General features: G+C 36.4%; 1 long non-coding RNA gene across 1 annotated transcript in view; it reads left to right on the top strand.

The window, feature by feature from the left end:
- The first annotated feature begins 1,506 nt into the window (after window positions 1–1,506).
- LOC107001023 (uncharacterized) overlaps window positions 1,507–14,201 on the top strand; it is a 28,497-nt gene continuing 15,802 nt past the window's right edge. Inside the window, exons 1-2 of the long non-coding RNA XR_001448219.3 lie at window positions 1,507–1,634; window positions 3,109–3,636. This is a non-coding gene — a long non-coding RNA (uncharacterized LOC107001023). The remainder of the gene's footprint in view (window positions 1,635–3,108; window positions 3,637–14,201) is intronic.

The following is a 14,201-nucleotide window of genomic DNA, read 5'->3' as shown; positions in this document are numbered from 1 at the left end:
TAATTCTGGAATTAACTTTGGAACTCTTACAAGTCTTCAATATTAGAGATGAAGAAATAAAGTCATGGAGATAGTGAGGAACTTCACTCAGACTGCATAGCTGGTTAATGTCAGTGAAGCTAGCATCCACATCTTCACATCCTATCTCATGTTCTTTCTACAACCCCAAGAGGCCTTATTTCACTTAAACTTGAAGTCAAATCCCAGCTATTCAGAAACCCCAAAGAGCAGTCTTCAAGTGAGGACACAGACCTGAGAATTTGAGTGAATGCCTTGGGACAGAGCATGACTAACACTTCCGGAACCCCCAGCCTTGTGATATTCTATTACTCCCTGGCTCCTCTTTCAGAACCTGTGGTTTGGACAATAAGAGTGAGGTTGTCCTACAGAGAGAGGGAAATAAATAGAGGGAAATGATGGAGGCTCTAAAGGGAAGTCAAATAGAAAAAAAATCTCAGATAAGAATAGGAATCACGGTATCAGAAGCACATATTGAGCGGAAATCTGCTCTAAAATATCTCCTGATGGTCTTTCAGCCTCTGCTTGAAGTCTGTCCATAATAGAATGCTCTGTACAAGGGAGGCAACCAGATTTATTATTAATGAAATTACTTAGAAACTATTTTCTTGGTTGGACTGAAATGTGCTTCCCAGTGACTTCTGTTACTTTAGGAGAATTCTGCTCTGAACTACAGAGCAGTTCCCTCCTTGTCACTGGAGGTGTCGTAGCAGAGGCTAGAAGTCCTGAGTCAGTGATGCTCCAGGGAGCTCCTTCCATGGGGTTGGAGGTGGCACAACTCAAGTCTCTCACTGGCTTCAGGAATTGTTTATGCCTTGGTTCCCCACCTAGGCCACTCTTCCACCTGCTCATGGACTTCTCAGGAAATTTTACAGATTCTTACATACCAAAGAGGATGAGGCAGGAAAGTTTCACTCAGTAATTCAGAGGCATTCACATTTTTTACTTTGTTATAGTTTAATTTTTAGCAGATGGGCTCAGAAATTCATCTATGAGAAGGCCTATGAAAGAGTTTATTTGGAATGTTATAGGGACATACATTTCTCTTATATGTTGATAAATGTTTGGCATAACCCATATGTAAGCCAAGTATGAACAAAAGTTTTGATTAGACCTATTTCTTGCTATTCGGTCACTCTTCCAAGCACTACAATATCATGATGTTGCTTCAGTAGAATTTAAAGAGCAGGCTAATACCGTGTAATTAATAGCATTTCGTTTTGTATCATCTCAGGATATTAATTACAAACAACAAAAGCTCACTCTGGCTGCTTAACAGAAAAGGGGTTTACTAAAATATTATTGGGTAGATTATAGAACTCTTGGAAAAGCCGCAGAATGAGGCTTGAGGCTAAGCATATAGGAGAAATGTCCAAAAACCACACCACAAAACTAGCCTGGTGAGGAAGCTCTACTGCCACGGCGACTGCTCCACCATTGCTGCATCATGCCAGGAACACGTCCTTGCATCTTCAGCTAGCAGCAAAAGGGAGCCACCACCCCTGCCAGCAAAATGTCTTCTGCAAGGAGACCCTCTTCCAATTGTTCCTTTCCAGAGCGTAGCTCTGACTGGTAAAGCCTCCATCACAGGGCGCACCCTGACTGCAAAACAGACTGTGAGATTTACTTTCTGGGTTCTACCTTGGGGAGAAGGAATACAAGTCTGTAAAATAGTCCTTACACAGTGACAATGTGCGAAGAGTACTGGAAAGCAAGGGAAAAGATTACACATATTTGCTACAAGCTCAAATTGTCACTGGTTTTAGATCCAGGCAAGTTGAGACAACACCTGCAGTGTCAGCCACATATTTGAAGCATCTGTCAGGGCATACAGTTGTGCTAGCTGAAAATGACCTGGATGGATGCTGGGCTTAAAAAAAAAAAAAGAAAGAAAGAAAAGAAAAGAAATACTTAACACCTCAGGCAATAGGCTGTACCCTAGAGTAAGGTAGACGTAACTATATTTCTTAATTGTGCTATAATATTGACTGTTAAGATGTTATTATGGGTCCCAGACCTGGGGAATTGTTAGAATGATCCGAGCTGATATTGTGAGCTTAACAATTCCACCTGATATCTCCTCTATATCTTCCATTTACTTTTCTCCATTTCACTGTTGCTACCTTCATCCAGGTACCATCATCTCTCACTCAGACTAACCGTAAGAACCTCTTGACTGGTCTTCAACTCGCAATCCTCTATAAGCTAAACACCACACTGCCAAAATGGTCTTTAAAAAATACAAAGGCAATTGTGTTATCCTGCCCGCTGTCCTTCCTTCAATGGCTTCCTGTTACACTTAGAAAAAATAGTTGAACTCTTTAACATTGACCAGTAAGGTTCTAATTGTTTGGCTGTTCCCATAAGTCCAGTCCACACAACGCTCCTCTCCCTGGGCTTGGCTTAACAGGCCCTGGTCTCTCTACTCCCGATATGTGCCAGGTTCCTTCTTCCCTCCCAGCCTTCACACATGCTGCTGTCTCAGCCAGGAACTCTCCCTGATGGACTTTCATGTTCCATACAAGGTTCAGGCTAACTCTCATAGATTCTTTCAGATGAGGTTAGTTCCCTCTGTTTTATGCTTTTTATAAATCTGAACAACTCCTTCATGACACATGTAACCATTATACTTAAGTAATTATCAAGGTAACCATTTGTTTTGTTTAATGTCTGCTATCCTTGCTGAATTTAAATTCCATGTGTTATTCACCACTGCTATAGGCCCAGCACCTCACAGTTCCTAAGACATATGAGGCCTCAATAAATATTTCTTGGCCAGGTGTGGTGGCTCACGCCTGTAATCCCAACACTTTGGGAGGCCAAGGCGGGTGGGTCACCTGAGGGTGGTGAAACTCCGTCTCTACTAAAAATACAAAAATTAGCTGGATGTGGTGTTGCATGCCTGTAATCCCAGCTACCCAGGAGGCTGAGGCTGGAGAATTGCTGGAACCCGGGAGGCAGAGGCTGCAGTGAGCTGAGATCACGCCACTGCACTCCAGCCTGGGCGACAGAGCAAGACTCCATCTCAAAAAAAAACAAAAAAATTGTTGAATGATTTTTACAATCCGATTCATTTCTCTTTCCTCCTAGAAATGAAGCCTTGGCCATGCAAGCAAGGGGAGGTGAGATCTGATAGTGCCAGGGAAGGAATAGGGCACTGTCAACCTGCTAACTGGTCCTAGTATTGGCTATGTAACCCTAGACAAGTTATTTTACATTTCTAGACCTCAGTTCAGCAGCTGGAACACATGGACTTTGGATTTCTTTTTGCTGGAACTTCCTTTATGCACTCGTGTTTGTTACTCACACATGTATTTATCCATTGTCCATGTCTGCTTGTCAGTTTTAGTTACCTCCTACCCCCACCTGTCCAAGGTGCTCTTGTCCTCAGAAGATCCCAGTGGCATGAAGAAAACTGATTTGGAAAATTTTATCCCAGATAAAACTGGTCTGGAACCAACAATAAAAGTCTTTCCCCAACAATTTTGATTCACTTCAATTCCTGAAAACTAACTTCTGACTTTCAAAGAAAATTCCACTTTGGCAACTGTACAGGTACTAACAACAGTTTTCCCTTACCTGGAAGAACAGTCTTGGAGGAGAAAACACACCATGTCTGTATGGGTGTGACAAAGGCTACTTTTTCTAGCACTCCTGGGACTCACAGAGAAGGCATTCACCAAGGGGCGAGGTGAAAGCAGACTTAGATTTCATATAGCCAATTCTTGCAGTCCATGTCAGTAAAAGTGAAAAAGCACAGCAATAATGCATTATCTCCTTAAGGCTAATGTGAGTAAGATAATTCAAGTATGTGGATTTCTGGTAGTGTAATTTTATCTCAACAAAGAACTGAGAACAATGAGAGAAGTGAATAGAAACCATAATCCCATCATAACAGCCCCTGGAACCTCTGAGTGCAAGGGGGATCTAGAATATTTCCAATGCCCCCTTGCAGTTAGTTAATCCCCTCCCAAAGGCACTGTTCAGATTCCTTGCCATAGGTTAGTTTTCCTTATTCTGCATTTCCCTGACTAATAATGTTGTTAAGCACGTTTTAATATGATTTATATATATAGAATCATACAGAACGTACTCTGCTGTGTTTGGCTTATTTTCTAAACATAGCATCTTGATACACATTAAATTCCTGCTTTTTTAATAGTTTCTTTAGTTTTCTTAATGTTAGGCAGTATTTCATTGTATGAATTTTCCATAATTTATTGATTTACCTGCAGATGGACATTTAGGTTATTACAACTTGAGGCTATTTGAACAAAGTTGTTATGAATATTTACGTACAAGTCTTTTGTGGACATGTTATTTCTCTTAAATGAATATTTAGGGGTGGAGCTTCTTGGTCATAGCATAGTTGTATGTTTAACTTTATAAGAAACCACCAAATTGTTTTCTACATTGATTGTGCCACCTTGCTTTCATACTAGCACTGTATGAGAGTTCAAGGGGCTCCATCTCCTTGCCACACTTGCTTTGTCATTAATTTTAATATTAGCCATTTTTGTGGGTCTGAAATAATATCTCATGGGGCTTTTTAACTTCATTTCACTGACTGATAACATGATTAAGTATTTCACACGCGTTTTGGTCATTTACACATTTTCACTCGGACATAAATGTGGGTCTATTTCTGAGTTCTTTATGTTTTTCATTTATCTATATGTGTATTCATACACCAGAACCACACATTCTTGACCGATGAACCTTGATTGTACATATTGAAACCAGATGCTATGAGACCTACAATTTTGTTATTTTCCACTATTGTTTAAACTTTTTAGATTTTTTGAATTTCCATATAAATTTTAAATTTGGTCCATTAGTTTCTCAAAAAAAAAAAGCCAACTGGGATTTTATTTTAGGATTGCAAGGAATAAATAGATCAATTTAAGAGGACTGATACATTTAAAATAGTGTGTTATCCAATACGTGAACATATATCTCTTCATTTATTTGGGTCCTGTCTAGTTTTTCTCAAGATTGTTTTCTAATTTTCAGTGTAGCAATCTTACAAATTCTTGTTAAATATGTTGCTAACATTTTATCTTCTTATGCTCTCATAAAGTTATTTCTAAATTTTATTTCCAATTGTGTGGTGATGGTATATAGAAATATAATTGATTTCTATATATTGACCTTGTATTCTGTGGCCTTGATAAAGTTACATATTAGTTCCAATATATATTTCTATAAGTTTCTTAGGAATTTCTACATGGGCAATTATGCCATTTGAGAGTAAAGATATTTGTGCTTCTTCTTTCCAATCCATGCTTGTACTTAGTTTTCTCACCTTATTGCGCTGGCTGGAACTTCCAGGAAATGTTAGAATAGAAGTAGTAAATTGGGATATACTTGCCTTGTTTCTGATACTAGGGGAAAAATATTTCACAATTAATATAATGTTAGCCATAGGTTTTTCATAGATGACCTTCATCACATAGAGAAAATTCCTTTCTATTCCTAGTTTGCAGAGAGTTTTATCCTCAATGCGTGTTGAATTTTGTCAAATGCTTTCTCTACATCTATTGAGACAATATAATTTTTTCCTTTATTCAGTTAATTTGGTGAATTACACTGATAATATTAAATAAACCTTGCATTCTATGACAAATCCTCTTAATACATTGCTAGACTCAATTTACTGATATTTTCTTAAGGATTTTTGCTTCTATGCTCCTGAGGAATACCGATCTGTAACTTTCTTTTCATTTAACATCCTTGTCAAATTTGAATATCAGGGCTACATTAACCTGTAAAAGACTTGGTGAATATTCCCTCTTTCTCTGTTTTATGAAAGAAATTATGTATGATTGAAATTTTTGTTTCTTAAGTGTGTGATATAATTCACCAGTTAATCCTTTCGGACCTGGGGCGCTCTAAATGGGAAGGTTTTAAACTATGGGTTTTAATTCTGTAATAATTAGAGATTGTCTCAGTCAGGGTACAATGAGAGGAACAGAACCAGTTAGAACTGTACTTCAGAGGTTTACCACAAGGACTCAATTTACATGATTGCAAAGGCAGCTAGGCAAGTCTAAAATCCAGAGGTCAGGACATCAGGAGGGTTTGCTGGAACTCTGTCATGGGCTAAAGCTGTAATCCACACATAGAATTTCTTCAGGGAAGCTTCAGCTCGGCTTTTAAAGCCTTTCAACTGATTGAATCAGACCAGCCTATATAAACTGGGATTTTCTCTCTTACTTAAAGTCAATTCGTAATGGACTTTAATTACTCTACCTTCACAGCAACACCTAGATTAGTATTTGATTGAGTAACTAGGGACTGTCACGCAGCCAAGCTGACACATCAAAAGACGTCACAGGGCTGTCAAATTTTCATTTCTTTATGTGTTAGTTTTTTATTTTCAAGGAATTTGTGCTTTTCATCTAAGTTGTAGAATTCAATATGAAGTTGTTTATAATATCCTCTCATTTTAAATTTAAAAATGTCACACCTATCATTTGTGAAATGGTTTCTATTCATTTTTAAATATATAACATCATCGTGTGTGTGAAGGTACTCAAGCCACAAACTAAATAAGGATAATAATTTTTAAAGTAATGATAGTAGTCATAATAATAATTTTTAAGACCTAGGATTCATCTCTTATTCCCCTTTCCTCACCTCCCACATACTACTTCCTAGATCCCAAGTTCTGCCTTAAGTTTATTATCACTTCTCATCTTCTCATTATCTTCAATGTTCTTACCCTAATTAGAGCCACCATCATCCTCACCTGAACCACTGCAGAAGTTTCCTATCTTGTGTCCTGATTTCTATCTTGTCTCCTTATTCCTATCTTGTGCCACAGCAACCCCATATCAGAACAACCACAGCAATCATATAAAATATAGAGAAGATTGTGTCCTCCCTGATTGAAATGATCGAATATCTTGCCATTGTAGCTAGAGAAAAATCTGAAGTCCTTACTGTCCTACAAAGCACTTCATGCTGTGGCACTGACTCTTATGCTGACTTCATCATATCTTTCTTTCCTTGTTCATTACGTTGCAGGAATATTGGCATTCTGGTGACTTCCTTCCCTTTAAAGTAACCTTTTAACTGACTAAAATTGAAGTATAAATTCATAAAAGCTCACCAACTACAGGTATACATCTCAATAAAGCTTCATAAGCTAAACAAACATGCAACCAATGCACAGATGAAGAAATAACATATTACCAGCATCTCAGAAGCAGTCCACCTGGGAAGCAGGTCCTCAGAAGCAGTCCCAGTCACTACCAGCCCCTAAACATTACCTTTTTCCTGGCATCCAACACCATACATTTGTTCTTCATGTTGTGAACTGTACATAAAGGGAATTATATAGTATGAACTCTTTGGTACCTGGATTTTTTTTCTCAAAATTGTGTTTGTGATATCTCTGGCATGTATAGATGGTTCATTCTCATTGCTGTATAGTATTTCTCTATGAGAATATACCACCATTTATGCATCCATTTGATTGCTAAAAGGCATTTTAGTAGCTTTCAATTTTGAAATTTTAAAAATAGCATTAATTTGAATATTCACGTACTTGTCCTTTTGTGACTATATGTACACACTTCTGTTAGGTACATACTTAGGAATATAATGACTGGGTCAGAGGATAGGGATATGCTTAGCTCTAGTGAATACTGTTAACTTTTCCAAATTCTTTCTACCATCTATTATTCCTATCAGCAGTGTATGAAAGTTTCAATTGCTCCACACTCTGACCAAACTTGGTATTGTCTATCTTTTTTCTTGTTAGCCATTTTGGTGACTATGTGGAGATAACACGTTGTGATTTGAATTTGCATTTCTCTTATGAATGATGAGATTAAATTCTTTATCATATGTTTATCAGAAATATGGAAATGCCCTTTCATGAATTGCCTGTCTGAGTTGTTCAGACATTTTTCTATTTGCTCATTTATTGTTTTTGTTGTTGTTGTTGTTGTTGTTGTTGTTGTTGATCTGTAAGTAGGAATACATATGTATATGTGTTCTGGGAACAAGCCCTTTGTTAAATGTAGGTATTACATAAAGCTTCTCCATCCCTGTGGCTTGACATTTTGCAGTCTTGGTGGTATTTTTGATAATCAGAAATTTTTAATTTTAATGACATCCAATTTGTCATTTTTCCACCTTATTGGTATGCTTTTTATTACCTGACTAAGGAATCTTTCCTATTGACAAGATCTGAAGACATTCTCCCAGAGTTTAGAATTTTGTTTTTGGATGTGTAATATATTTTTATTTTCTATAGGTACATAATATACATATTTATGGGGTACATGTGACATTTGGTTACACGCATAGAACATATAATGATCAAGTCACAGTATTTAGAATATCCATCACCATGAGCATTTATCGTTTATCTGTGTTGAGGAGATTTCAGTTCCTCACTTCCAGATATTTTGAAAGATACAACACATTCTCATTAACTATAGTCACCTCACTCTACTATTCATTAGAACTTATTTATTCTATTTAACTATATGTTTGTACCCATTAACCAACCTCTCTTTTTCCCCACAACCCTATGCACATACACCCCTTTTCCACCCTCTGGTAACTATCATTCTATTCTCTACCTTCATGAAATCACCGTTTTTAGCTTCCACATATGACGGAAGATGTGATCATTGTCCTTCTGTGTCTGGCATATTCTATTTAACATAATGACCTCCATCCAGTTTCATCCATGTTGCTGCAAATAATATGATTTCCTTATTTTTGTGGCTGAGTAGTATTCCATATATATATGTGTGTGTGTGTGTATATATATATATATATGAAATATTTTCTTTGTGCATTCATCTGTTGATGGACTCTTAGGTTAATTCCATATCTTTGCTATTGTGATAGTGCAGCAGTAAACATTAGGATGCATAAATCCTTTTGATACACTGGTTTTCTTTCCTTTGAATAAATACTTAGTAGTGGGATTGCTGGATCACATGGTAGTTCTATTTTTAGTTATTTGAGAAATCGCCATACTGTTACCCATAATGGCTGTATTAATTTGCATACCCACCAATGGTGTATGAGAACTCTCCTCATCCTCTCAAGCATCTGTTATTTTTCCTCTTTTTCAAAATAGCCATTCTGACTGGAGTGAGATGATATATCACTGTGGTTTTAGTTTGCATTTGCCTGAGAATTAGTGATGTTGAGCAATTTTTCATATACTTGTTGGCCATTTGTATGTCTTCTTTTTAGAAATGTCTGTTTAGATCCTTTGTCCACTTTTTAACAGGATTGTTTGTGTTTTTTTGCTGTTGTTTGAGTTCCTGTATACCCTGGATATTAGTCTCTTGTTGGATAAATGTTTTGCAAATATTTTCTCCCATTCAACAGGTTATCTCTTAACTTTGTTGATAACTGCCTTTGCTGTGCAGAAGCTTTTTAGTTTAATGTAATACTATTTGCCTATTTGCCTGTGCTTTTGAGTCCTTAACCATAAAATCCTCACGTAGACCAATGTTCTGGAGTATTTCCTCTATTTTCTTCTAGCAGTTATATAGTTTAGGGTCTTGCATTTAATATCTTTAATCCATTTCGAGTTGACTTTTGTATACCATGAGAGATAGGAGTCTAGTTTCATTCTTCTACATATGGATATCCTGTTTTCCCTGGATTATCTATTGAAGAGGGTGTCCTTTTCTCGGTGTATGTTCTTGGTACCTTCATCAAAAGTCAATTAGCCCTAAATACATGAGTTTATTTGGGAGTTCTTTATTTTGTTCCATTGGTTTATGTGTCTGTTTTAATCCTATATCATGCCGTTTTGGTTATTATAGCTTTGTAATATGTTTTGAAGTCAGGTAGTGTGATTGATATAGTTTGGATGTTTTGTCTCCTCCACATCTCATGTTGAAATGTGACCTCCAGTGTTGGAGGTGGGCCTGATGGGAGGTGTTTGGATCATGGAGACAGATCCCTCATGAATGGCTTGGTGCCCTCTCCATGGTAAAAAGTGAGTTCTCATTCTGTGAGTTCATGTAAAATCTGGTTGTAAAAAAGTGTGACACCTCATCCCCTCTTTCTCTCTTGCTACCTCTCTCACTATGTGACAAACTAGATCCCCATCACCTTCTGCCACGATTGATTATAAGCTTCCTGAGGGCCTCACCAGAAGCAGGTGCCAGCACTGTGTTTTGTGTACAGCCTGCAGAACTGTAAGCCAAAATAAACCTCTTTTCCTTAGAAATTACCCAGTCTCAGGTATTCCTTTATAGCAAAACAAACAGCCTACAGTGATGCCTCCAGTTTTGTCTTTTTTGCTCAGCATTCCTTTGTTTATTCAGGCTCATTTTTGGTTCCATACAAATTGGTTTTTTCTATTTCTGTAAAAAGATGACATGGATATTTTGATAGAGATCACATGAATGTATAGATTGCTTTGGGTAGTATGGTTATTTTAACAATATTAATTTTTCCAATGCATAAGCATTGAATCTCTTTCCACTTGTTTGTATCCTTTTCAATTTCTTTCATCAGTGTTTCGTAGTTTTCCTGGTAAAGGTCTTTCCCCTCTTTGGTTAAATTTATTTCTAGCTATTTTTGTAGCTATTGTAAATGAGATTGCCTTCTTGATTTCTTTTCCAGATAGTTTGTAATTGGTGTGTAGAACTGCTACTGATTTTTGTATGTTGATTTTTTGTCCTGCCACTTTACTGAACTTGTTTTATAGATCTAAGAGGATTTTGATGGAGTCTTTGGGTTTTGGTAGATAGAAGATCAGGTCATCTGTGAAGAGGGACAATTTGACTTACTCTTTACCAATTTAGATGCTTTTTATTTCTTTCTCTGGCCTGATTACTCTGGCTGGAACTTCTAGTACTATGTTAAATATGCATAGTGAAAGTGGCCTTCCTTGCCTAATTCCAGTTCTTAGCGGAAGACTTTAAACTTTTCCCCATTCAATGTTATGTTAGCAATGGGCTTGTGTATGGCCTTTATTTTGTTGAGGTACGTTTCTTCTATATGTAATTTGTTGAGAGTTTTATCATAAAAGGATGTTGAATTTTGTCAACTGTCTTTTCTGCATCTATTGAGAGGATCATGTTATTTTTCCTTCATTCTGTTTATGTGGTATATCACATTTATTGACTTCCATATGTTGAACTATCCTGTCATCCCTGGAATAAATCTCACTTGATTATGGTGTGTTATCTTTGTGAAGTGCTGTTGGAATTGGTTTCCTAGTATTCTGTTGAAGATTTTTGCATCTATGTACATCAGGAATATTGACCTATAGTTTTCTTTTTTGTTGTTGTGTCCTTGTCTGATTTTGATATCCAAATAATGCTGGCTTCATACAATGAGTTAGGTAGAATTCCCTCCTCTTCTAGTTTTTGGAATAATTTGAGGAGAATTGGTATTAGTTCTTTCTAAGTTTGGTAGAATTCAGCAGTGAAGCCATCATGTCCTTGTCTTTTCTTTGCTGAGAGACTTTTATTACTGATTCAATCTTGTTACTCATTATTGGTTACTCATTATTGGTCTGTGGGTTATTTTTTAAAGTTCTGTTGTTTACTGTTCAAATTTAGATCTGTAATCCACCTAGAACTAATTTTTGTTTATGATGTAAGGTAGGGGGAAGTTATATTTTTTTATTCCATAGGAATATAGGAATATCCAGTTGACCCAGGCACCATTTATCCAAAAGGCTCTACTGCCACGTAGTCATCCTTCTCATATATCAAGCAATAGTATATGTGTGAGTCTGTTCCTGGAGTCTCTATTCTATTCCATTGGTCTATCCTTACACCAGCAACATGCTGTTTTAATTACTGTAGCATTTACATCCAGTACTTGAAGTTCTGTAACTTTGTTATTGTCTAAGAACCTCTTGGCTATTGTTAGTTATTTGTCTCTCCAAATACATTTTAAAATAAGCTTGTAAAGTACTACCAACAAAATTATGTCAGAATAAATATAAAATAAATACAAGCTAATTTTAACATTGGATTTTTAAATAAGCTGGACAAATTCTACCAAAAATAACAGCACTATAATTCATACACATTGAATCTATAGGGTAATTTGGGCATAACATATTTTACTATTGAGTCTTCAAACTAAGAACATGTGATATTTTTATTTCATTTAAATCTTCTTTCATTTCTCTCAATAATGTTCTACAGACTTTAAAGGTTTTGCACATCTTTACTAAATATATTCATATATTTGGATAGTTTATGACATCATAAACTTTATAACTTTTTAAATTTAAATTTTGATGTTGATGCAAAGAAATGCAGTTAACTTTTATACATTGATTTTATTTCCAATGATAAATTGACTTTTTAGGTTTCAAAGTTTACAGTTTTTTTCTTTTGACTTAACATAATTATGTATTATTTAAATAAAGACAATTGTATTCTTCTCTTTCAATCTTCAGGCATTTTTTTTTCATGGCTTGTGATTCCATCTAGAATCTCCTATAGAATTCTAAATAGAAATGAAGATAATGAATATCCTTGTCTCATTCCAATCTCTAGGGTAAGCATTCAAGATTTTACCATTAATAATAAAGTTTGTTACATATTTTTACAGTTACTCCTTTAAGGAAATTCTCTTCTATTTCTAGTATAATCAGAATTATCATGAGTTGTTGTTGAATTTTATCAAGAACTTTTCCTGAATCTGCTGGGATTTGTATATAATTACCATTTTCTATTAATGTAGTGAATTTCAAAGATGTCTTTCCAAATATTAAACTAACCTTGCATTCCTGAAATCTAATCAACTTTGTTGTTATATATCATCCTTTGTTGTATCTCGCTTAATTGATTTACTTACATTTTGTTTAAGAAATTTTTATTAGGTTGATGCAAAAGTTATCATGGTTTTTGTCATTTTTTTTATTTTTATACTTAAAGTTCTGAGATACATCTGCAGAACATGCAGATTTGTTACATAGGTATACATTTGCCATGGTGGTTTGCTGCATCCACCAACCCATCATCTAGATTTTAAGCCCCACATGCATTGGGTATTTGTCCTAATGCTCTCCCTCCCCTTGTACTTCACCACCCCTGACAGGCCCTGGTGTGTGATGCTCCCCTCCCTCTGTCCATGTGTTCTCGTTGTTCAACTTCCACTTATAAGTGAGAACATGAGGTATTTGGTTTTCGGTTCCTGTGTTAGTTTTCTGAGAATGATGATTTCCAGCTTCATCCATGTCCATGCAAAGGACATGAACTCATTCTTTTTATGGTTGCACAGTATTCCATGGTGTACATGTGCCACATTTTCTTTATCCAGTCTATCATTGATGGGCATTTGGGTTGTTTCCAAGTCTTTGCTATTATGAATAGTGCTACAATAAACATACATGTGCACATGTCTTTGTAGTAGAATGATTTATAATCCTTTGGGTATATACCCAGTAATGGGATTGCTGGGTCAAATGGTATTTCTGGTTAGAGATCTTTGAGGAATTGTCACATTGTCTTCCACAATAGCTGAGCTAATTTACACTCCCATCAACAGTGTAAAAGTTTTCCTGTATCTCCACATCCTCTCCAGCATCTGTTGTTTCCTGATTTTTTTTTTTTTTTTTTTTTTTTTTTTGAGACAGAGTCTCCCTCTTGTTGCCTGGGCTGGAGTGCAATGATGTGATCTTGGCTCATTGCAACCTCTGCCTCCTGGGTTCAAGTGATTCTTTAAATAATGTGTGGTGGTGCATGCATGTAATCCCAAGTAGCTGGGATTACAGGCATGTGCCACCATGCCCAGCTAATTTTGTATTTTCAGTAGAGACAGGGTTTCTGCATGCTGGTCAGGCAGGTCTTGAACTCCCAATCTCAGGTGATCCACCCACCTCAGCCTCCCAAAGTGCTGGGATTACAGACGCGAGCCACCGCACCTGGCCCCTGACTTTTTAATGATCACCATTCTAACTGGAGTGAGATGGTATCTCATTGTGGCTTTGATCTCCATTTCTCTAATGGCCAGTGATGATGGGCTTTTTTTCATATGTTTGTTGGCTGCATATATGTCTTGTTTTAAGAAGTGTCTGTTCATATCCTTTGTCCACTTTTTCTTGGGGTTGTTTGTTTTTTTCTTGTAAATTTGTTTAAGTTCCTTGTAGATTCTGGATATTAGACCTTTGTCAGATGGCTAGATTGAAGAAATTTTCTCCCATTCTATAGGTTGCCTGTTCACTT

The sequence above is a fragment of the Macaca mulatta genome, chromosome 1 (genome assembly GCF_049350105.2).
Source record: "Macaca mulatta isolate MMU2019108-1 chromosome 1, T2T-MMU8v2.0, whole genome shotgun sequence".
Lineage (NCBI taxonomy): Eukaryota > Metazoa > Chordata > Mammalia > Primates > Cercopithecidae > Macaca > Macaca mulatta.
The sequence above is the reverse complement of the archived record's forward strand: the minus strand, read 5'-3'. Positions and strand labels throughout refer to the sequence as shown.